The 24,134-nt window shown below is 38.5% G+C and overlaps 1 protein-coding gene across 3 annotated transcripts in view; it reads right to left on the minus strand.

Moving 5' to 3' along the window:
• ARHGEF10 (Rho guanine nucleotide exchange factor 10) overlaps positions 1 to 17,490 on the minus strand; it is a 187,813-nt gene extending 170,323 nt beyond the window's left edge. For all 3 annotated transcript variants that reach the window (XM_037812662.1, XM_037812661.1, XM_037812660.1), the window contains exon 1: positions 17,333 to 17,490. The gene's annotated coding sequence lies outside the window, so the exon portion shown is untranslated. The remainder of the gene's footprint in view (positions 1 to 17,332) is intronic.
• Between the last annotated feature and the right edge of the window lie 6,644 nt (positions 17,491 to 24,134).

Below are 24,134 nucleotides of genomic sequence, written 5' to 3' on the forward strand. Positions count from 1 at the left end.
TATCATTTGCATCAAAGTTATGAAAGTCATGGGAATGAGTAGAGGTGTAGATGAAACAAGATTGGCCTTGATTTGATAACCACAGAAGCTGGGTGATGGGTACATCGGTGTTAATTAGACCACTGGATCTATTTTTGTATATATTTGAAAACTTCTATAATAAAAAATTATTACACCTTAAAAAAAAAGTATCAGCAGAAAAAAGAGAAGACAATAAATAAATATAATTGAACTCTACAGTCCTGAGAGAAAATAAGGGGGAAAAAAGTGATATTTTGTATATCATTTATGATATATAAGAAGATACTTTCCATATATTACTTTAAATTCTCACCATATACCAGTAACGTAGACATTCTTTTTCACTTTTTTAACTGATGAAGAAACTAAGTTCAAAGAGACTTAATTACGTGCCCAAGGTTAATACGTAACAGAGCCAAGAAGTACTTGGGCTTCAGAGAAAGGCAAATTTTCTACTGAGCTCACGTTGTACACATTATGCTTATATATGACATGCACTTCTGGCAAGAGTCAAAAAAAAAAGATATCCTTCCTGTTAGCAGAATAGACTAGCCATATTTCTGTATGGATTTAGTTCAACAACAAATTCAAACATATTAGTATGCTAAATCTGACAGCCACATGGTTTTTTGCGTCTTAGCAGAATTTTATTTTCTAGATTGTATTGTTCATCCACTTTCAAACATCTTTTATCACATCATATGAATCACATTACTGCTATTTGTTTCTCTACTTAAAATGCTTAAAAGGGGTGAATTGATTTTTTCATTTTCCCATTCATAATACTGGGACAAAATAAAAGAAGAAAAATATTGTTTGATTCTATTAAATAAAAATAGCTCTTATATAGCACTTGCTTTATACCAGGAAATGTTCTAAGTGCCTTGGATATACTAATTCAATTTAATCACATAACAATCCCATGAAGAAAGTATATCACTGCCATTCCTACTTTATTGATAAGGAAACTGAGGCACAGACAGATTACAAAACAAGCTCATGTTTATACTGCTAGTAAGTAACAGAGCTGGGTGGGATTCGAACCCAGGCATTCTGGCTCACAGTCTGTGTTCTTGACCACTATACCTACTAGCGCTTCAAACATAAGGGTCAGTCAAATTACATAATGTTCCGCATTTTTTTTTTTAATTCCAAAATTAGTGTCCTTGGAAAACTGCATTCCTTAAAAGGCAACTTGCTAGGAAGCTGACACTCAAATACACAATTTTATTTTTAAACTTTTACAGAAGCCTATATGTCTGTATTTCATATTCTCAATAAAGGCACTCATTATTACATCCTATCTTACCCACCACTTACATATTTTGAGAACTGAATTTAAGGGCTTTGAAGTCTCTGCACCACCAGAACCTTCAGGAAACACCAGAAAATCCCCTTGAATCAAGGTTGGTTTAGAACTTGGTTCTTTTATAGACAATCTTCCAGTGCTATCAACCAGCATCCCTAACAACTCTCCCTTGTTTATTCTTCTGGATTTTACAGACAGCATTTTCAGTGGAAGGGCTAGGGCTACAGCACACTCTACCTGCCATGGACAGTAAAGACTGACCCTAAGAGCAAAGAGTAAGACTCCTCTTTCAAAACAATCTGTTCAGATGGACATGTAACAAGAGATGATGCCAGTCTGGGCTGCTGAGCTTTATTGTTATCATTGCTATCATTCTCCAATTTAAGCATCTTAATGAAAGATTTCATTGTGCATTTTGATTATGGTTTTAAACAAAAAGATGACACATTCAATCAAAGAAGAAATCCAGTGACTGAGCACAGAAGGATTGTTTCATTATATGTATATTTAGACTTTTGGTCTCATTTTACAAAACTGTTATACAAAGGACAGTGTGGCTTCTAAACTTCCCAAATCATTTTAAAGATAATATCGTAGGGATACACCTGAATCTTGAATGCAGGTTTTAGCATCTTTCATCCTCTACCAAAATTTGCAAGGAAAGCTCAGAGGACAATTATCCAGGAAGAATGCTATGAGGGTGTGATGGGAAGAACGCAAGTTTGAACCCTAAATAAATTCTATGCATGATAACTTTTTATAGCATATAGTAATTCAAAACCACAATAATTTTGTTCTTGCATGTGAGGAACACAGGACATTCACACAAAAAAGTTCCTTTTTACTGGGAAGCAGTATAAACAAGAGAGACTAGAAGCTTTTACTTGGAAGCTGGTCTGATTAGAACATTCTCCTGGCTCTATCACTAGCTTGGACAAGTTTCCAAACTTCTCTGGGCCCTAGTGTCCTCATCTGCAAAATATAATATAATAGTACTCACCTCATAGGTTTATTGTGAGGCTTAAATGATTTAATATATGCAAAGCACTTAGAGCAGTGACTGGCACAGAGCCACGGTCTAGACATATTAGGCGTTTTGCTGTTATCCATTTATTTCTGAATTATGTTAAGTACATGGTATCTCATTTACAGTGGACACTGTGGTTGGTTTCCCAGTGTCCACTCCACCCTTCCTCCATGGTGTGGCAGCCTTGCAAAGGTGGGGAGGCTGTGGGCTGAGGCTGTGCTCTGAACCCAGCCCCAGCTCTGTAAGTCCTGAATCTACATACCATATACTGTACCACAGTCACAGAAATCACTTTTCACTTGCCATAGGCAGATCTAAGTCAATCAGCACAGAGCATTTTCTGGACAAAGGGATTGGTTCAAAATATAATTATATAACCCAACTTGAGCCAATGAGACTCACTTTCCCTTTAAGCCTGAGTGTGAGGCAACATCCAGAGGACAGAACCTGGAGCGCTCCAGAGAAACAGAACTGGATCCTAAGTGAACCAAGCCTGATCACCCACCTACCTCTAAAACTTTTCAGCTATGTAAGCCAGTAAATCCTCTTTATTGTTTACGCCAGTTTGCATTGGATTTGCTATTGTTTAAAACCAAAAAGGTCTGAACTGATTTCGTATCTGTAAGGTTCTAAACCAACACATAAATCCATGAAGGGAAAAAATTAAAACCCACAAGATGTTATGGTACAAGCCCTCTTGAATGTTACAATCTAAGTTAAAGCAAACAAATTCCATGGCAAACTAATCACTTCAAACCTTTTTACTAAACATTTCTATAAATTTTAAAGTAGACATAATGCTTAGAGACATAAAACAAAAGAGGGGAGGGGTGGGGAAGGGAGAAAAACACAGCTTCTTCTCTATAACTTGCAGGGAACCCAACTATCTTTTGATTTCTATTTTGTGACAATTTGAAGTTTACCACAAAAGGCCCCAGGTAAAACTGTGAATGGAGCGACTGTCAACTTGCCATCTCACTGGGAGCACGACAGCAGCAATCGTTTTACATTTCTTTAAGATTACAATTGTATTTCACAACATCTGCAAGTTTGTTGTTGCATTATACTCCCTTCAATTTTAGACTTAGACCATTTCCATGCACCCCTCCCCCTTTAGCCCACCCTCAAAAAGAAACATGTTAAAGGAAAAGCACATTAATTCAGTCTAACAATGGCTGTTAGAAAATATTCTAAACAACCAATTTTGGGGCTGAATTGAACTACTTAAAACTCCTGAGGAAGGCAAGATCAATCATGTGTGAGAGGCGGGTAATAGTGCTTCCTCTAGTCAAAGTCAATCTGGTACCCATGTATCTTGATCTGAAATTCTTCTATACAGGTGTTGGTGACAAGTAGCTTACAATTCTGCAAATTTTGCACTGTCCATTTACTTGAGCTGTGCTGATCTTGCTGCAAGTCTTTATAAACTTTCTCTCTTCCGCATACATCCTTTCCTGAACTTCTCTCACCCTGCAAACTATACTCCCACCCCCTCCTCCTTTTCTCTTTCCCTTTTAACCTACCTACTTACCTCCTTTCTTCCTTCCCTGCTGCCCTCCCTCCTTCTCTCTCATTACTTGCCTTCCCTCTTCTGCACTTGCCTTGTTTTTACAACCATGCAACTATGGTAATGGCTGCACATTCCAAGAAAAGGAATTACCTCTTCCTCAGAAACAAACAAAAAAATGTGTCCTTATGGAAAATGGCAAGAGTTTGGCTAAGAATTTTCGTTTGGTTATTAAGTTTAGGAAATAGCACTTCAGCTCACAAAGAGGGGGATGAGTAAGACAGGGACTGGTGATTGTGAAAACAATAAACCCAAACTCCTTACCCCCACCATCTTCATCATCTGGCCCCAGCTCTCGTCTCTTTCCTGCAACCATTTCTCACTCCCTTCTGCCATGGCCCATTGTGGCCCATCCTCAAAGCACACCACACTTTTTTCTACCTTAGGGTCTTTGCACTCACTGCTTGCTTTATCTAGAATGTCCTTCCGCCAGAGCTCACAGTAGCCGCTTGCTCATTCTCCAGGTCTCAGCTCAACTGTCCTGTCCTCAGAGACTCTCTGCCCCTTGTATCTGCAGTAAGTCCCCCGTCTAAGCAGCAACTTACTACTTTACTCTACTTATTGCCTTCAAAACACGTATCACCATCTAAAATGATTTCATTTATTTATTTGTTTACTTGTTTGTTTGTCTGTGTCCGCTCTAGAACCTAAACTCCATGAAGACAGGAAAAGCATCTGTTCTGTTCAAGACAGACAAAAGAAAGGAGAGAGAATGAGCAGGGATAACTCATTCTCCTCATGGTATACCCCGTTCCCTAGGGAATAAGTTTGATACACAATGGTGAGTCATCACTGGAGCTTATTAGACTAGTTTTTATAAACACTGTGTGTTGCTGCATGCTGGTCTGAAGGAATTAAAGCAATAAACTTCAGGTAATTTCCAAGTCATAAATTGTATGCTTATAGAGGCAAAAAACTTTTTTAAAAAAATTTTGGGGCATACTAATAACGAACAAAAAACCAGAACTGTACCTGAAACTGTCCCTCAAACAAAACTAGTGGGAGGAAGGAAGGAAAGAGAGGAGAGAGGGAGGGAGAGCGGAGGGAAGGCAGAAAAGGAGGAAGGGAGGAAGGGAGGATGGGAGGAAGGGAGGACGGGAGGATGGAAGGAAGGGAGGGAGGGAGAGAGGAAGGAAAGTACAGGAGGGAGGGAGGGAGGGAGGGAGGGAAAGAGGAACAGCTGCTGGGGCACAAGAACTCAGTGTCGGTCAAGAAATATGGTGACAGGGCTGGAGGTCTAAGGAGAGGAAGGCTTGCGTGGACGACACGTGTACTTTATTCCTTTTGACTGTTCTTCCTAGAAGCTGCTTGCCCTCACTTCTCTCTGATGCTCATTCTCTCTCCCACCTTTCACTTCCTGCCTCTTACTGTTCTTCTGTGCCTTTTCTTCTCTCTCTTAAATGTTCAAACTACAGAAGTAAACTATTCTATTTGTTGATGTAATTATTGAAATCGTGCTGTTTTCCGTGCTTTGCCTCAGAAACAAGTGAGTTGACTCTCTTTATCATCTCTATGAAAAGGCCTAAAGATAGTCACAAGTCATTTTTATAGGGACATAAAATTTGCTTAGTTTGTGAGCCAAAATCCTTCAATTAAAAAAAAAAAAAAAAAGCTAAAGCTTACCAACCATACAGAAGTGTGAAATACGACCTGAAGATGTGACTTTTGGGTTTGCCTTAATTCTCTCACCAGACTACAGCACCATTGCTGACACCCACAGCCCTCAGAAGACTTCAGGCATGAACGCACCATTGCGGTCAAGGATCCAACTTGTGGGGTACGAACAGAGGGGATCCATGTAACCAGGGCTCAAGACTCCTATTTCACTAACACAGCTGTTCCATGTGAAGACCAACTTACCAAGACAAATCACTCAGAAGACACACAGAGTATCTTATCAAATACCTCATAACAAAATTAACATATTTCCTGAAAACCTAACTTGAAACCTGCTTTCATCCAAATACACAACTTCTAAAATTTCAAAATCATTTAAACAAAATTACAATTGTGTCTCATGTTATCAAACCTTACTGAGGAGCTTTAAATAAGTTAATTTTATCATTAATTAGCAATGTCTTTGAGAAAACTTCTTATTAAACAAGGTAGTATATTCATGAAACAATATAGCGGAAAGTTACTCGTACAAGGGAGTAATCATGTGTACTTGCCTCCAACTATCTCAGTTAGTAACATTTTGTACTTCTATCAGTCTCCATTGTTGGACATGTCTCACTTTGTGGCTGAATGTTTTCTCTGATTAATTCTTGGGCCAGTCTCTTAAGTAAATGCTCTTGACCTTAGTATGTCCATGCCTCCCTATAATTTCCCATGCTATGCCATACCCTACCCAAGGAAAAGATACAGAAAAGAACAGAACAGAAAAAGTTAAGATCATGATTTGTTTAAGGTTGCAGAGCAAGTGGAGCACCAAGCTAAGAGTAAAAATCATAAAAAATAATCAGAGAGAAGGGAAGGGAGTGAAAAAATGGAGGCAGGGGCAAAAAATGATTAGCTTAAGTTCCCTCATTAATGAGGTACATGCCAAGCAATTTCATCTATCACAGTTAATTCAAACTTAGAAAATACCATTATTATAGACAAGGATATTAAAACCTAGGGAATTTAAGTAACTTGCAAAAATCCATAGGGCTAGAACCCAGTCACTCATTCCTTCATTCATTTTATGGCTATTTATTGCATAGTTGCTGGGAGCAAAGTCCTGTGACAGACAGTGAACATGAGAAAGACCCCCTACCCTTGGGGACCTTGCATTCCAGCAGAAAAGGCAAACTTTTAATTATGAAGCAATTATTTCTTAAAATTATAATGATGTTAAGTACTACCAAGGAGAAGCAAAAGGCACTAAGTTGCTGTATCCCTCCAAAACTACAGTGGCTAAACTGAGATGGGAGTTTTTTCTTTCTCTCTATCATCTCAGAGTCCAGAGATGAGAAGTTCAGGATGGGATGTGGGACAGCTTAGTTCCACCTGGTCATTCAGGGCCACTGACTCCTTCCATCTTCTGCGATTCCATAGGGTACTGGGTGGACAAGTCTCAAATACACATCCATGTTTCTACCCAGGAGAAGGAGGAAAGAACAAAAGTGGAAAGCAAGTAATTTTCTTCTAAGTGACACAGAAGTCATGAATACTTCCTGCACATTCCATTGGTGAGAATTCAGTCATGTGGCCATTCCTGGCTGCAAGGGAGGCTGATAAAAATGGTCTCTGCTGGCCAGTCAGGTACGCAGCTAATATGGAAAGGAGGAGAACAGATTTGGGAGGACAACTGGAAGTCCACCATACTGACCAAGTTTGGGGATCAGGAAAGCTTTCCTGAAAAAGTGACATTGGAGCTGAAATCTGATAGAAAAAAGGAAAAAGTAAAATGATCGGGGCATGAGGAGAGCAGCCCAGGCTGGAAAGGTCCTAGGAAAGAACACAAGCTCACACCTGATTGCCCACAGTATAGCAAAGTAGAGAATGGTTCACAGAGAAACTGGAGCGGTGAGCACACCTTGATGATGAAGGCCATGCCAAGGATATTGCTTTTATCTACAGTGTGAAGGAAATCCCATTGAAGGTATTTAATCTGGGGAAAAACATGACCAGAGCTGCTCTTTTAAAAGATCACTCTGGTATCACAGTGGAAAATGCAACAGAGGAGAGCCAGAAGGGATAGAGGGACATCTTTCAGGAGGCTCTGCAGGCAAGAGATGACTCCAGAGACTCAGAAGCTTATGGCAATGATGATGAGAAGATGTCAAAGGAGGAAGAGGAACAGGAAAAGGAAATGGGTGAAAGTGCAGATGATGATGATTGTAACAGTAGTTAATATAAAATAAGCATTTTCTGCATGCCAGGTCCCAGGCTAAGACTTCACATGGATTATCAAAAGTAATCCTTAACACAACTCTATGAAGTACTTATTATTATCCTCATTTTGCCATGCTGCTTCTATAAAGTCAATCAAAAGTCACTTGGAACCTTTTGTAACTTTTCACATAAATCAAAGAAATCATTGTGACTCACAGCCATAAGACCACCCCTCTGATGGGCTGCCCTCACCAAAAGTCAAATGGAAGTCCCTCAAGCTTGGATCAAGACTGCTCTTCAACCAATCTCCTCACTTCCAGCTCAACAGAGTTAAGAGGAAACCCCCAAATTGTGCAGGCTCCTGGTAAGAACCCTCAATATTCAACAGGCTTACATTGGGACCATCAAAACGAAGCTCATCATGTCCTGTGGCCCTGTTTATGTCCATCACCACAAGAAGCCAGGCCTTCCAGGACATCTCTTATCTCCTAGTTCTCATACCCTTATGATACTTTACATCCCATTTTCTGACCCAGGGTCACTAGCCCATATGGTACCTTTGTGAGAGTTAGAAATAGACACCCTTACCCTCTATCAGAAATGTGTCATAATAAAATATGAGGATTACAATGTGAATGGTACCCCAAGAAGTGTGCAGCTCACATCCTGCCTGACAGTATTTACTCCTCTTAATAAAACATTGACCCTCATTCATCCCTTCCCATGTCATGAAACCCTTCCACCATGCCCTGTGGAACTCATGGTCTGTCATCAGCAAAATTCTCTATAAACTCAACCTTTTATCTGAATTCCCTTCACTTTCTTGTTCTAATATTTCCTGAAAGTTTCAGCTTCCCCAGCTTCTCAAACTGTTGGGTATTTTCTCTTCCAAGCCCACTGAGTCTTAAGGTAAAGTAGCCGTGTTCTTGCTTCTCACTGCCATTTCTATACATTCTCCTTCCCACCTCCCTAACACTCCTCCCACACTAGCTTTGAATCTTGTCATCAGGATACACCACCAGCTTCCCCTCCTTAGTCTTACAGCAACCCCTGGGAAACTACCCCTAATTCCTTAAGATGTTCGTATCTGGCTAACTATCATTCTCTCCAAAAGCACTCCTGCCATAATTCTTGATGATTTCAAAATACACGGTAAGTCCAGCCCATCAAAAAGCCTCAATGTGGAAAACAACTGCAATAAGGAGCACACAATAGGGCAACCTCAGCAGTTGTGAATAAACTCATCTCTCGATAATCATGTCCCCTTCCACCACACATTCTTGGTTTTCTTCATCCTCAACCAGCACTTTAGTCAATCTAGGTTGCATGCTTGGTGGGGTAACACAGACTTTTATCCCCAAGGGTTGGAGTCAGTGGTGTGGTGGAGCTGGTGCACACCAGCTCATGAGAACTGATGGTTAAATTTTCAGGTTGTTAATCACAGCTGTTATTAAATGTAAATAAATCCTACTTAATAATAAACAAATTATATTATTCTTTTCTAAATTTTTATTAAATTACATCTAATAAAAAATTATAAGTAAATTATATCAAAAACAAAGGTAAAAAATATTTAAAATTCAACACATCCTAATTATTTTACCAAATTTTATTATTTCTATGTTCTTGAGGTTGTATCTATCTATTGTATCTTTATGGTGGAAACATTATACAATGGTGGGCAGTAGCACATCTCTTCCCAGCTCTATGTTTACTGACATTACGTTGGCAGATTAAAATCGGCCATGGTGGGCATATGCACAGCAAATGTTACAAATCAGAGCTTGATTTATTGCTTTGCTGATTGTCTTGACTTAAGAAACTGATGGAGAAAATATTAATTCAGATTAAACTTAAAAATGTACTGTGTTTGTAGTTGTTACATTGTGAATAGAACTGAAAATTAAATAAATATTATTCTTATATTCCAAAACTATTATTCGAGCCAACAAAGAAATCCTTCAAATTAATAATGAAAACAGTTCTGATAAATTGAAAGAGGTTTCAGTTTAATGAATATTATTTGCATGAGGGTAAGAAATAGTTTAATAAAAGATCACATATCAGATTTAATGACATAAATTTATTTGAGAAAGAGCAAACTGGAATGCAACTCCAGTATGAGGATAAGGAGTACATTTGGCATCTAAGGAATTCACTGAAGTACCCACACTGCGTATGAGCAACCCTAGCAGCTCATGGTAATCAAGATCAATTATCCCTGCCTACATGAAAACTCTCTGGTTACCTATTGGTCCACTGGCCTGAAAAATCCAAAATGAGCAGGTGGCAAGCATAGCTTTTGGTTAATGGAAAACCCGTTGTGTTCCCTGGTATAAGCATTCCTCTTTCCCATCTCTGGTCACCAGGTCTTCTAATAAAGTGGAGCCTAAGGTTGCAGAGATGAAAAACACAAATCCCACAAGCGTACCCCTAAAAGTGATGGCAAGAATGGCTACGTTTACCATGCCCTGAGATGGTGGTTCAGACAGAGACAAGGTGCTTTCAGACCATACCTGTAGCATCTGTGTGCTGAGCAATAAGTAGGTTCAAGAATGTGAAAAGGGGCAACACACTTACCATTTCCAATTCTTCTCCACTCATTCTCTAAACCAACTCCTACCAAGCTTTCATTCCCACCATAACTACCAGCCCTTCACCAACACTGCTCTTGTCACTATCAGGGGTGACTTACACAATGCAATAGCCAATGTTTGTTACTCAGGACTTATTCAACCTACCAGCAAAATCTGAAATGACATCTTCCTTGAAATAGTTTCTCTTTTGGGTCCCCAGGACACCATATTCTTTTAGTATTCCCCACAATGACCTTTCCTTCTTAGCCTCCTTTTCTGGTTCCTCCTCCTATGCAACCTCTGGAGTGCTCCAGTGTTCAGTACTCAGGTCTCTTTCCTTTTATGTTTCTACCTCCTTCCTTGGGGATCTCAACGAGTCTTAGCTTTACATACCACCTTGGATGCCTGTAAATCTCACATGAATTTTACACTCGTAATATCTACTGCCTGCTCAATAGCTCCAGTTATTATGTTTAATAGGCATCTCAAACTTAGCATGTCTAGAACTGAACAATTGATCTCCTACCAGAAAACCTCATTCTTCTACTTGCTCAGGACATAAAACTTGAGAGTCCTGCTCACTTCTTCTCTTTCCCTGATACCCAATATCTTACCAGTCAACAAATGCTGTTCACTCAAACCATGTCCAGAATTTGACTGACAATTTCTCACTGCCTCCATGCAACCCAGCTGGTCCACACCACTATCAGCTTTTTCCCAAGTTATTGCAGAAGCCTCATGACTGGCCTCCCTGCCTCTAGCCCTGCCCCTCTACAGTCTATTCTCAATATTGTAAAGAGAACAGTCGTATTAAAATCTAAGTTTTAACCCCTCCAATGGCTCCTGGTCACTCTCGCACTTCTCTGACTTCAAACCTTACAATTCTCTCCTTCGCTTATACCACTCTAGTCATTGGCCTTCTTGGTGTTTTTTGGACATGCCTGGCACATCCCTGCCTCAGGAGCTTTGCACTTGTTGTTCAATCTGCCTGAAATGCTCTTGCCAGAGATGTCAGAATGGTTCACTCATTCACTTTCTTTTGATCTTTACTCAAATATCAACTTTTTAGTGAGGCCTTACCTGGCCACCTATTGAAAGTTGCAAAGCCCTCCCCTCCAAGCGCTCTCTAACCTCTTTTCCTGCTTTATTTTTGCCATTGCACTGATCATCATCCAAAAAAAAAAAAACATATTTTAACTTGTTTAGCATTTTTCCTAAACACTAGAACATAAGCCCCACAATAGCAAGGAATTTTTATTGTTCACTGCCTAGTCTTGAGACATGAAAGAGTGTCTGGCACTTAGTGGATGCTCATGAAATATTTGTCAAATTAATAAATCATCCTCTGAATCATGGGACTGTATAACACAGTGAACCTTGTTATGGATGATGACCATGGTTAATAGTACAAATATAATAATGTTCTTCCATGAACTAGAACAAATATATATCAATATTACAAGGTGTTAATAACAGGGTGCTATAAGGGGAAAAAAGACATCTAATCAAAACTATGGTCTACAGTTAACAGTACTATTTCAACATTCTCTCATCAATTTTAATGACGGTACCACACCAAGCTAAGTGTCAATAATCGGGGGATATAAGGGGGGAGGAGTTTTCCTTTTTGGAGCAAGGAAAATGTTCTAAAACTGATTGTGGTGATGAGTGCACAACTCTGTGATTCTACTGAAAGCCAATGATTGTATACTTTGGATAGATTGTATGGTGTGTGAATAAAAAATATATACAAACAAATATTCATCCTCACCATGTAACTGGTTGCCATGTAACCACATCTGCATTTTTTTCCTTTATAAAAAGGTTTTTTCTTTTTTTTAGAATTTATTTTTTTTTAAGTATGAGAACTTAATTTTTTAAAAAGTATGAGGAAGAAAAGGGCATTAAATCTATTTTAGAAGTGGAGATACCGAGGCCTAAAATGATGACTTAACAGTTCGGTCAATTTAGATTCCCTGGTCTGATGCTCCAAGGGAAAAGATATTCACAGACGTTTCCACAACTCCATGAGGGTCCTCAAAGCCAGGCTGTCTGGGACAACAGGCACTCCCAGGAAAGAGGTCCTCACTGAACACAACGACCTGCTCCTTGCCAACAGTGGCACTTAAGAACACTGGGAAAATAAACTTTCTGCAAAATATATTTGCGTATGAAACTAAAAATCTTCTTTGATTATAGGTATACACACACAACTTCCTGTCCTTCACTGCAATCTAAAATGTCACCACATTTCCTACTCTTTTGCCAGTGCTGTCTCCTACAAAACATAATAGAGAATGGAAGTGGCTCTTTATAGTGAGCAAAATATGCATTCCAAATTCCAAATCTCCTACTGTTGGCGGAGAATTACTGCAGAGACTGCACATGTTTAAGAACATAAATCTCTTTTCCTTGAGACAACTACTTATGATTAGTTTTCCAAGTATTTTTGTCATCTGGCAAAATGCTGCACCTGTCATTTTTTTCCTCTTAAATCATCAAGGGAAATGCATGTCTAAACGTTATCTTAGGAACAGAAAAGCCCGAAGTACTCCCAGCAGGCAGCTCTAGTCTTTGCTTCACATTTTGCATCACATTCTTCAACTTTGGAACTTTCCTTCTGCTCCATAAATGGAGAAGCGTGTCCTTTTACAGGGCTTGGAACCTAATAACATGAATTCAGATTTTAGTTCCAGTTGAAAAGTGACCTATTCCACATAACGCTGGACAAAAACTTTTAGAGACAAGAATCTCTCCTCACCATTGCTGTAAGAAGTGCTGCTTCTGGCTGAATTCACAGATGACCCACACAAGTGACAGTAAGCTGAAGTTTTTTGATTGAGCAGGGAACGTGCTGGCCATGAATCAGTGCAGCATAGTTATGGGCTGCTTCCCACAGATCTGCTGAATCAAATGTTTGAGAGTAAAATATGAACCAACTTTCTAATCACTTTTGCAAGAGACTAGCCAGGGCTAGAAATCAGGTCTGGGCCCTGAAAGGCAGCAAGGTGGACTGCCCCAAACAGAGCTCCAGCCCACAGGTGTGGCCTCTGAAACAGTTCAGCTGCATCCAGCTGACCCAGCCAGGCACAGACACGCACATATCATGAGCAAAAAAGACACTAACAAATTCTTTCCATCCTAGGTCAGTGATTCTCACAAAACAGCATACTATGAGATTCTGAAATGCGCTGCTCATTATTAATTTTCAAATTCCTTGGGTCGTGTCTACACTGGCCCACATAATTATTCTAATCAGGATTGTTTAGCAATATCCAAATTTGCAAGATACTTTCAAGCTACTGTTGAAGTGAGCTGGAAATACCACTTGATTAAACAGACTGACCAATGAATTAGATATGCTGAAAACCCTAACGAGACCTTTTTAAAAACAAAGGCCTTCCAAACCCTTACTTTGAAACTTTTGCCCAGATAGGCATTTTACAGCTTTACCATAAATACTGTTCTTTCAATTCACTTTTTTTCATGTTCCTTAAAGAAAACCAGAAATAATAAAACTTTAGTCGCTACTCTATTTTTTCTTTTGGAAAAATAAAACTAATAATAAAATAAAATAAGTTGCACAGCATATTTTTGTCAAAATTTAATTCCTCAGCCTTTCTTCCAGAGTCAGCTCTTAATTACCTATACCAACGATAGATAATAGAAGTCCAAAAATCATATATTTGATTTTGAAATTTTTCTTTTGGTATTTATATTTCAACATGAATGCCCAAACTGCCTTCTAAAAAAAAATAATGCAACATGAATGGCCATGCTGCCTTCTAAAAAAAAAATAATGAAATCAAACTATAAAGACCTGGCTCTTGGAAACTAGAAAACATGCCTAGTACACTATCCTGCCTCGAAACAACCTGGGTCCATTACAAGAATGTAAAGCAAAGCACATGCTTTCAAGGAGAACTACATGTCTTGCTTTTGAAAAGTTTCTTTTCTATATGTATAGTTTTTATATATAGTTATCAGTCTATAATGTGTGCAGGCATTCTCAACTCCCGTTTTACTTTCTTCATAAATCCCCAGTTCAAGAGTCCCAAGTGACTAACTACAGTCAAGATTTTGGTGCCTAGAATGGGCAGACCTAGTTAACTAGCACCCTTTGCAGGAAGATAACTTAGCCAGGCTTATCTCTATATGGGAGTGTGATGCCTTATTACATGTGCGCGCAAACAATTTTACTCATACACTTCTCCATTTCTCCCTTTCACACAGGACACCACATTACTATTAAAACTACTGACACTATATTTTACTTTAAAATGATTTCTAGTATCAAAGGGTGACTCATAGCTAAATATTTTTTAAATATTTTAAAAAATTGTTTAATAAGATATATCAATAACCTAGCATCTACCTAGTAGATAACATTTTCCACCAGCGGGTATATACTACTTTAATTATATAAATAAAAACAGGAAATGGTAATGATGGAAGGAAAGAAAATAACACTGGTATTGACAACTGGTCATTTTTATCATCAAAATTTTCAAAGTTCACGCACAAAAACAAAGAGATAAACAAACACAAATATCTAGGCTGGCAACTTTTAAAAGGCTGACTTGGAATTGGGAAGGCGAGAAGGAAAGCGAGGAGGGATGTATGTGTGTTGGGAGTGGAGGGATTGGTAGTAGATTGGAAGGTCAACTTCCAACTCTCCACCTGTACAGTTCCAGTTTCAGATGTAACTTTTGCCTTTACCTGGACAGACCTCAGGACTGCTGCAAACGTCCCCATATGAGCAAAGCCCCACTCACTGCCATTGCCCATCAAACAGGAGACCCCAACCCCTACCTCCTATAGTGGCCACTCCTTGTTTATGCGCCCCCACACTCCCCAGTAGAATTTATCCAAGGGCCCAGTGGACCACTCTTCTACTTTCATCTCTGAGATTCTTGCCAAGTCTACTGGGAACTGGAACACTCCTTTCTATTGCAAATCTTCCCAGAATTTTCCCCCTCATTATTCCAAAAGCTTCTGAAATTACAATTCCAGAAGGCTTGGTTAATTGAGAGAGCTGTAATTCTACTTGATAAATGTATAATAGCTACATTTCCCTTGTGTTATTTCACTGCACTTACCTTTCTGCCTATGCAAAATATAAATAACATAGAAATTAAAACATTAATATGCTCTGAATATCTTGAGATCTGAATTCTTCATTGTGCCCTTTCTATTATGTGTTGTGCAATAAAAGAATAATGCATCACACAACAGGGGTTTCTTATTTCTTTTATTATGATAATGCTTTTAAATGACTTCCAGAATAATACAGCCATAGTTACTGCATTTTTATTTTGCTCTCATTTATGTAGTGTTTTTGGTTTAAAATGCATTCTTATACGTATTGCCACCTAACAATTTTATAAGTGAGTGAACTGAAGTTTATACAGATGATTTGACTAACCCAGGATCAGGCAAACAGGAACAGAACTCAACCTGGATCTCCTAGCCTGAAGCCCTCTTCATGCCACCAAAAAGTCTCCAACTAGAAAAATTCACAAATAATTTTCTTCCAACTTCACCACCAAAAAACTGCAGAGAATATGTGGAGTGTCAAAATATCAACATGATAAGGTTGGTAAAGCTAGGAAGTCAAGCATTAACATTAAAAAGTTAAAAAGTTATTTTGGATAACTTTGAATTTTACTTCATCTATAATTTTCTGCAACTCTTTTGATAAAAACTGGCCTGTATGAAGAGACTAATCAATTACAAAATAGCACCCTGTATGAATGTCTTCCTTATTGACAAGAAGTAATGGAAGTCTATATCTGACTATAAGTTACTATGTACATAACTGCAGACATTGGACACTGAATTATATCCTAAAACTAACCAAACATATGCTGTTAGAGCTACAATGGCAAATCGTATTTTTTAAAATATACAAAGGCTAAACCACAAAAATAATCTTTCTTTTCTAATAAAAATTATTTCATAAAAAACGTGCAAAATATATTTTTAAGCAATAAATGAGCAGAGAAAATGTTATTCCTTACAATGTTCTAACTATAGGGAAATTAAGCAACTCTTGCACGAAATCTAGAACATTGACAGCTACACTTAACTTATACTTTGTGACTCAATCAAAGAATAGAATAAAAGCCCACTGTGTTTTGAGTTAATGAGAACATTTACCGCTAGCAAAAGTTAGTAACTGAAACGAATATTAGATTGCACCTACACGTCAACTGCTTTCTCAAAGAACTGTAACAACCTATTAAAAGCCTATGCCCTTATTCAGATTTTTACATTCAAAACTTAGGGTTCCAGAGAAGGGGGAATTATGGTGCCAAGTGGGAATGAATAAGGCACCTGCTAGCCAACCAGCTCACAGATCTAGTTTAATTTCCCACTCTGGGGTATAAGGAAAAAACACTTTTTTTTTTAACCTAGTAATTATCTTCATCTTAAAGGAGGCCAAGTATTTTTATCATTATAGGAAAATATAAATGACTGTTCCCCACATTTAAAAAAACGTATTATTCATCATGCAACTTAAGTGATTTACACAGGTTTTAACAACGCACTCCAAGCACCACTTGAGATTCAGAGCTACGCCCAGAGGGAAGGATTTGCTCATGACACATTTTCCTGATGGGAGCCGATGAAGAACAATGGAAAACTGTTAACGGTGCCCTTGAGTTCCACGTTATTTGCAGTCTGTGGATGACAGAAAACATTCCGCCAAACTGTTATTTCACAGTCCAGCGAAACCTCGGGGAGGCAATCTGGAATTTAAGTACTTGTTAGCTTTAGGTATGTACAGCGGAGAAGTTGGGCAGAAGTGCAAAAAATTCAAAGGGGGGAGGGGAACTCCTCGTATCCATGAAATAGGCATTTTCAGTGCTTTCTTTAAAAAGATCCCCATCCTCTCCAATCATATTCCGCCCAAAGTAAGTTCGACACGTCACTGACTTTCCCCTCTGCACTTTCTGTTGGGAGGCTGGGATGCCTCCGGGAGCCCCCGCTCCGACAGTCTCGGCACTCACCATCAGAGCCCCCCAGCGCGCGCGGCTTCGGTTTCCCCCGAGGATGACCGACCTCCGTCCCCGGGGAAGCCCGGAGACTTCCTCGCCTTCCCTCCTGCAGCGCCGCGCCAGCCGCCGCCTCAGTTATCGGCTGGTTATTTTTTTGGATGTATCTTCGGATCAAGTCAGCCCAGGAGGCAGCCTTGTTCTACTTCAGGGCTCTGCGATTGGTGGCCTGGGGTCGTCCCGAGAGCCCATTGGCCGCCTCGCCTGCCTGTTTCTCGGCCGCGGCTGGAGCAGGACCAGCAGCAGGGCGGGGAGAGACCGCGAGGGGCGCCCTTTCCGCCCTCGCGTCCACCGCATTCCTGAGAGGTCACGTGATCGGCGCCGAGTGCCCTCCTCGCGAGCTGGGCGGGAGGAGCGCTCGGCCCCCGACGCTTACTCATCCCAGATCCTGGTTGCCTCTGCTTCTGCTCGCCTCGAGCTGTGTGTGCACAGGTGGGGAGAGGGACTCTGGGAAGAGCGTCCCCTGAGAGCATCATCCGTTAGCCTTTGCAAACCGATCGTGCCAACAGGGGTGAGGGCGGGGGGACGGGGTTCCTGGATCCCCAGACTTCAGCTGCCAAGTGTGGGGCGTTTGAACATAATTAACGTACATTTCCAAGGCAATTTCTTAAGCTTGTCTCTTAACAGGAAGCGTTGATTTCTCCCCTGTTCCATTCCAATGTACATGTGTTCCAGAATTCGAGTTTGTCAGAGCCAAAGAAATAATGCTATAACTGAATAGCTTCACTTTTGTTTGTCTATTTGAATAGATACTGGTTCTTAGACTCAAATACCATCGATATACAATGAGCCCACTTGTGGTTCTGAAATATATGCATGTGCTTGGCTATGCATAGGAACTTTGTAGTATAAACAAAAAACAATAGTGGTTTTGTGAAAGTGTAGAAACATGGGAAATGCGAAGAAGAGAAATTTTATTTTTCACTTGTCTCCCTTCTGAGCTGTTGGATATTTTCCCAAGAGCATTATTTATTTATTTTATAATTTTAAAAGGAGACAAAATACTGTTACAGTTACAACTGAAGGAAGAAACTTGAATGAAAATATCTTTAACAAGAATGTAGGCAAGCCAAAATGACAACTAAAGAATGACCAGGTTATCTGTAACCTGGTCAACGCACTTAACAGATGTGTTCATAGATGCTAGACTGCTCCCCAAATCTCTGTATCCTACAAGTAATTTAATTAAAGTCAGAATTTTAGAACTGCTAGACCCCTGAGGGATCATCTTATTTTATACAGTAAAAACAAAGTTGATATATGACATGCACAATGTCATAAAACTAATTAAGTGCCCTTAAAGCTTGAATGATTTGTGATAAGTTCTTTCCTCGCAGATTTTTACTATATGTAAATCATAGCTAATATATGAAGAGTACAGTGGCTGGGAAATAATTAATGGTAGGTAAGTGGGGTAGGTTGAATTATGTTCCCCAGAAAGAAACCATGTTCTTCATCCATTCCTGTGGGTGTGAACCCATTGTAAATAGGACCTTTTGAACATGTTATTTTTAAACTATGGCTCAACTGAATGAGGTTGGGCCTTAATCTTATTACTGGAGGCTTTCTGATAGAAAGCCACTTGGAAGAGCAGAAGGTAGAAGTCAACAGAATCCAGGAAAAAAAGAAGACATGACTATGTGCATTGCCATGTGACAGAAAAGCCAAGGACCTAAGGAGCCACGACAATCAGCCCTAAAATGCTACAGTCTTCAAGGAAAAAGCATGGCCTTACTGATAACCTGATTTTGGACTTCTCCTAGCCTCAAAATCTGAGCCAATAAGTTCCTGTTGCTAAGCCGACCCATTGTATGGTATTTCCTTACTAAACTGTAAGGAAAATATTTTAGGAGGGTTTGTTATTAGGATTTGCTGATCTTAGGAAAATGAGTTATTTTAAAATACGTTTTAGGCCAGTCTTACAGCACATTGAAAATACTAGACATGAATCTATTAAATAAGACATTTCCTCTCAGCAGCTTTAAGATTAGAAAAGATATTCTTAGCTCTCTATTCCTTGGGTTCTTTGGTTCTATTTAAAGGTCTTCTCCTGAGACAGTTGTCTTAAAGGACATGATCAACAGAGGTTAAAAAGTCAGCTGAGGCTGAGAGATCTCAAGTGGAGTTGAGAGGTCACTCTAGAAAGCATTCTTATGTGCTATATAGATACCCCTTTTTAGGTTTTAGTGTATTGGAATAGCTAGAAGGAAATACCTGAAACTGTTGAACTACAACCCAGTAGCATTGATTCTTGAAGACAATTGTATACATATGTAGCTTACATGGTGTGATGGTGTGTTGTGAAAACCTTGTGGCTCACATTCCCTTTATCCAGGGTATTGATGGATGAATAGAAAAATGGGGACAAAAACTAAATGAAAAATAGGGTGGGATGGAATAATTTGGGTGTTCTTTTTTACTTTTATTTTTTATTCTTATTTTCATTCTTTTTTGGAGTAATGAAAATGTTCAAAAATTGATTGTGGTGATGAATTCACAACTACATGATGGAACTGTGAACAGTTGATTGTACACCATGGATGATTGTATGGTATGTGAATATATCTCAGTAAAACTGAAAAAAAATTAACTGAATTAATACTTGTTCACCCCACAACAAAAAACATCTCAATACTTGTGTTTTCTTATCATGTAGACTAGAGATAAAGGGAAAACTGTTCCATGTATGGAATAAATGAGAGCTTTTGAGTCAGATCTGGGATTCTCTTTTGCTTTTGGACATACTATAAAACCCTATGTGATTTATGCAAACCTCTGAGCTTCAGTTTCACCATCTAGAAAATATGATTAATAATACCTACTTCATAAATAACAAATTTGCAAGGGAGAACTTTGCAAAGAACCCAGTATCGTGTCTAGCCTATAGTAGGTGCTTGTTAACACATAATAATTCTTTGAGTCCATCTTATGTTTTTCAGGAGCAAAATGACTTATTGAAGCAATATTTCTAATATATGTCTGTGGCAGATTGAATCGTGTCACCCACAAAGACATGTCGAAGTCCTAGCCCCTATCCTGTGAGTGGAAACTCATTTGTAAATAGGATATTCAAAGACCCTATTTGGATGAGGCCAAATTGAATCAGGGTGGGCCTTAACCCAATGTGATGGTTAGGTTCATGTGTCACCTTGGCCAGGTGATGGTGTCCAGGTGTCTGGTCAAGCAGGCACAGGCCTAACTGTTACTGCAAGGACATTTGTGGCTGGTTTATTAAATCATCAGTCAATTGACTGCACCTATAACTGATTACATTAACAAGGGCATGTCTTCCGCAATGAGAGAATTCATTTAATCAGTTGAAGACTTTTAAAGGAGAGAGAGAGAAAGGACCTTCACTTTTTCAGCTAGCCAGTGAAGTGTTTCCTGAGGATTTCATTGAACACCTTCATTGGGGTTGCCAGTTTGCTGCCTGCCCTATGGAATTTGGACTTGCGCATCCACACAGTTGTGTGAGACACTTTTATAAAATCTTATATTTATAGATACCTCTTGTCAGTTGTGTTTCACTAGAGAACCCTAACTAATAAACCCAATAAGACTAATGTTCTTATAATCAGAAGACATTAGGGTGCAATTGGTTAGAAGACGCCAGAGGAGAGAGAAGACAGATCACCATGTGACAGAGGCAGAGATTGATTGCCAGCAAACCACCATCAGAATGCTCTAGACTTCAGAGAAAACCTGATCCTGCCAACACCTTGATTTTGGACTTCTAGCCTCCAAACTATGAGCCAATAACTGCCTGTTGTTTAAGCCTGTCTGTGGTGTTTGTCATAGGAGGCCTGGAAAACAAAAACAATGGCTTCCAGTTTTATTTTCAAAAGCTTAAGGAATTTCAAGGAGCTGGTTTTCTTTAATCAGTTTTGACTCATAATTCATGTTATTTTTGGACCTGAGGGGACAATATAGTAATACCATCATCAAAGTGCAGAGTGGAGCTTCCAAATTTCCTAAACAGCTATACTGATTCCCGAAGCTCAAGGCAAACAGGAAGGGTAGATAGATAGTGCCACAAAGCAGTGCTTTGGGTGGAGCCTGGGACAGACAGTACCCTCCAGCTATACCAGGGAAACAGACTGATTTGAGGCTCAAATCCCTTCTTTTTATGCTAGTGCTTCTCACATTTATATTATCATTTTCTGTAAACTCTAATGTGGAAAAGTTTGGGAATTTCCATTATGAGTTTATCTTTGACCCATGGGATATTTAGAAAAGTTACATGTAATTTTCAAACATTTGGGGACTTTCTGGTTTTCTTTTTTTATGACAAAAACCGAATTCTATTGAAATCATTATATGACTTCAGTATTTCATATTTGTTAAGACTTGCTTTATGGCCCAACATATAGTCTACTGTGGTTTAAAACATAGTCTATATGATTTCCATATTTCAAATTGTTTAAGACATGGTTTATGGCCCAACATAGAGCCTATTTTTGTAAATATTCTGTGAGCATTTGAAAAGAATGTATTCTATATTTGTTTGGTAAAATGTTCTAGGTATATCAATTAGGTCATATTTATAATAGATTTTTTGTCTGTTTCTAATATCAGATACTGATAAAAGTATATTAAAATTTCCAACCATACTTGCTTCTATTGTAATAACATTGGAGCATCTAACCAATGTTATAAGACAAGAAAAACAAAAAAAATTATGAGGATTGAGAAATAAAAAGAACTCTGAGGATATTATGAAAATTGTATATCAACAAACTAGAAAGTCTAGATTAAATGGACAAATTCATACAAACACAGAAATTACATAAACCAACTCAGGTAGATATGGAAGATCTCAACAGAGCTATAAAAAGTAAAAAGACTGAATCAGTAATAAAATACCTCCCAACAAAGAAGAGTCCAGGACCAATGGCTTCACTGGTGACTTCTGCCAAACATACCAAGAATAATTAAAAACAGTTCTTGTCAAACTTTTCAAGAAGTTGTAGAGGAGGGAACACTTCATAACTTATTCTATGGGGCCAACACTAACCTAATACCAAAACCAGTTAAAGACATCATAAGAAAGGAAAACTACAGACCCAAACCCCTTACGAATATAGATGTAAAAAGCCTCAATAAATTACTAGCAAATCAAATCCAACACATATTAAAAGAATTATACACCATGACTAAGTGGGATTTATCCCAGGAATGCAAGGGTTTATCAACATAAGAAAATCAATCAATGTAGTACACCACATTAACAGTATAAAGAAAAAAATACCACATGATCATCTCAGTTGATGACATTTGACAAAATGCAAAACCCTTTTTGATGAAAACATTCAGAAGATCAGGAATAGAAGGAAACATCCTCAGTATGACAAGGGCATAAATGAAAAACCCACAGCTAACATCACACTCAATAGTGAAAGAGGGAAAGTTTTTCTCCATAAGATCAGGAGCAAGATAAGAATGCCCACTATCACCACTGGTATTCAAATTGTACTGAAAGTTCTGGCTAGAATAATCAGGCAAGTAAAAGAAATAAAAGGCATCAAAATTGGAAAAGAAGAAGTAAAACTATCTCTATTTGCAACTGACATGATCTTATATAGAAAATCCTAAAGAATACACAAGAAAAATACTAGAACTAATAAACTAATTCATTAAAGTTGAGGGTACAAGATTAACATGCAAAAATCAGTTGTGTTTCTATACACCAATAAAGAATATTCTGAAATGTAAATTAAAAAAAAAACATTTACATGCACAGTATTTCCCATAAGAATAAAATAAATTAAACAAAGGAGTTGAAGAACTTGTACACTGAAAATTACAAAACCCTGCTGAAATAAATAAAAGAAGTTGTTAAATAAACGGCAAAACATCCCATGTTCCTGCATAGGAAAGAGTTAATATTATTAAGATATCTATTCTACCCAAAGCAATTTACAGATTCAATGCAATACCTGTCAAAATCCAAGCTGCCTTTTTGCAGAAATGGAAAAGCTGATCCTTATATTCATATGGAATTGCAAGAGGTCCTGAATAGCCAAATTGAAGTTGCAAAGGAAGAACAAAGTTAGAGGTCTCAGACTTTCCAATTTCAAAACTTCCTACAAAGTCACAGTAATCAAAACAGTGTGGTACTGGCATAAAGATAGACATACAGACCAAAGGAACAGAATTGAGAGTTCAGAAATAATCCCATATATCTATGGCCTACTGATTTTTTAATACATTTTTTATTGTGAAATTTAACATATTTACAGAAAAGTGATAACTTTCAAAGTACAATTTAACAAGTAGTTGGAAAGCAAATCTCAGAGAATATTATGAGTTACAGTTCCACAACTTCAGCCATTTCCTTATTGTGATATATAACATATATACAGAAAGGTGATAACTGTCAAAGTATGACTTAACAAGTAATCATGTAGCTAATTTCAAAGAATGTTATGAGTCACAGATCCACAGTTTCAGTTATTTCCTTATTGTGAAATATAAGATATAAACAGAAAGGTGACAACTTTCAAAGTCCAATTCAATGAGCAGCTGTATAGCAAATTTCGAAGAATGCTATGGGTTTCAGCCATTTCCCTCAAGCCATTCCAACACCCGAGTATCATATGTATATAGTCCTATCTTGTCTGTTGCTACCCCTTCTCTCATTTAATCACTTTCTTGATCTTCAGGTGTGTCTAGGCAGTGACCACCCTAAATTGTTCATATTAAAAAGGGGTGTCAACATTATGGGGAAAGCTGCCAAGTACATTAATTGGGGAAAGAA

This window comes from Choloepus didactylus, chromosome 20 (assembly GCF_015220235.1).
Source record: "Choloepus didactylus isolate mChoDid1 chromosome 20, mChoDid1.pri, whole genome shotgun sequence".
Taxonomy (NCBI): domain Eukaryota; kingdom Metazoa; phylum Chordata; class Mammalia; order Pilosa; family Megalonychidae; genus Choloepus; species Choloepus didactylus.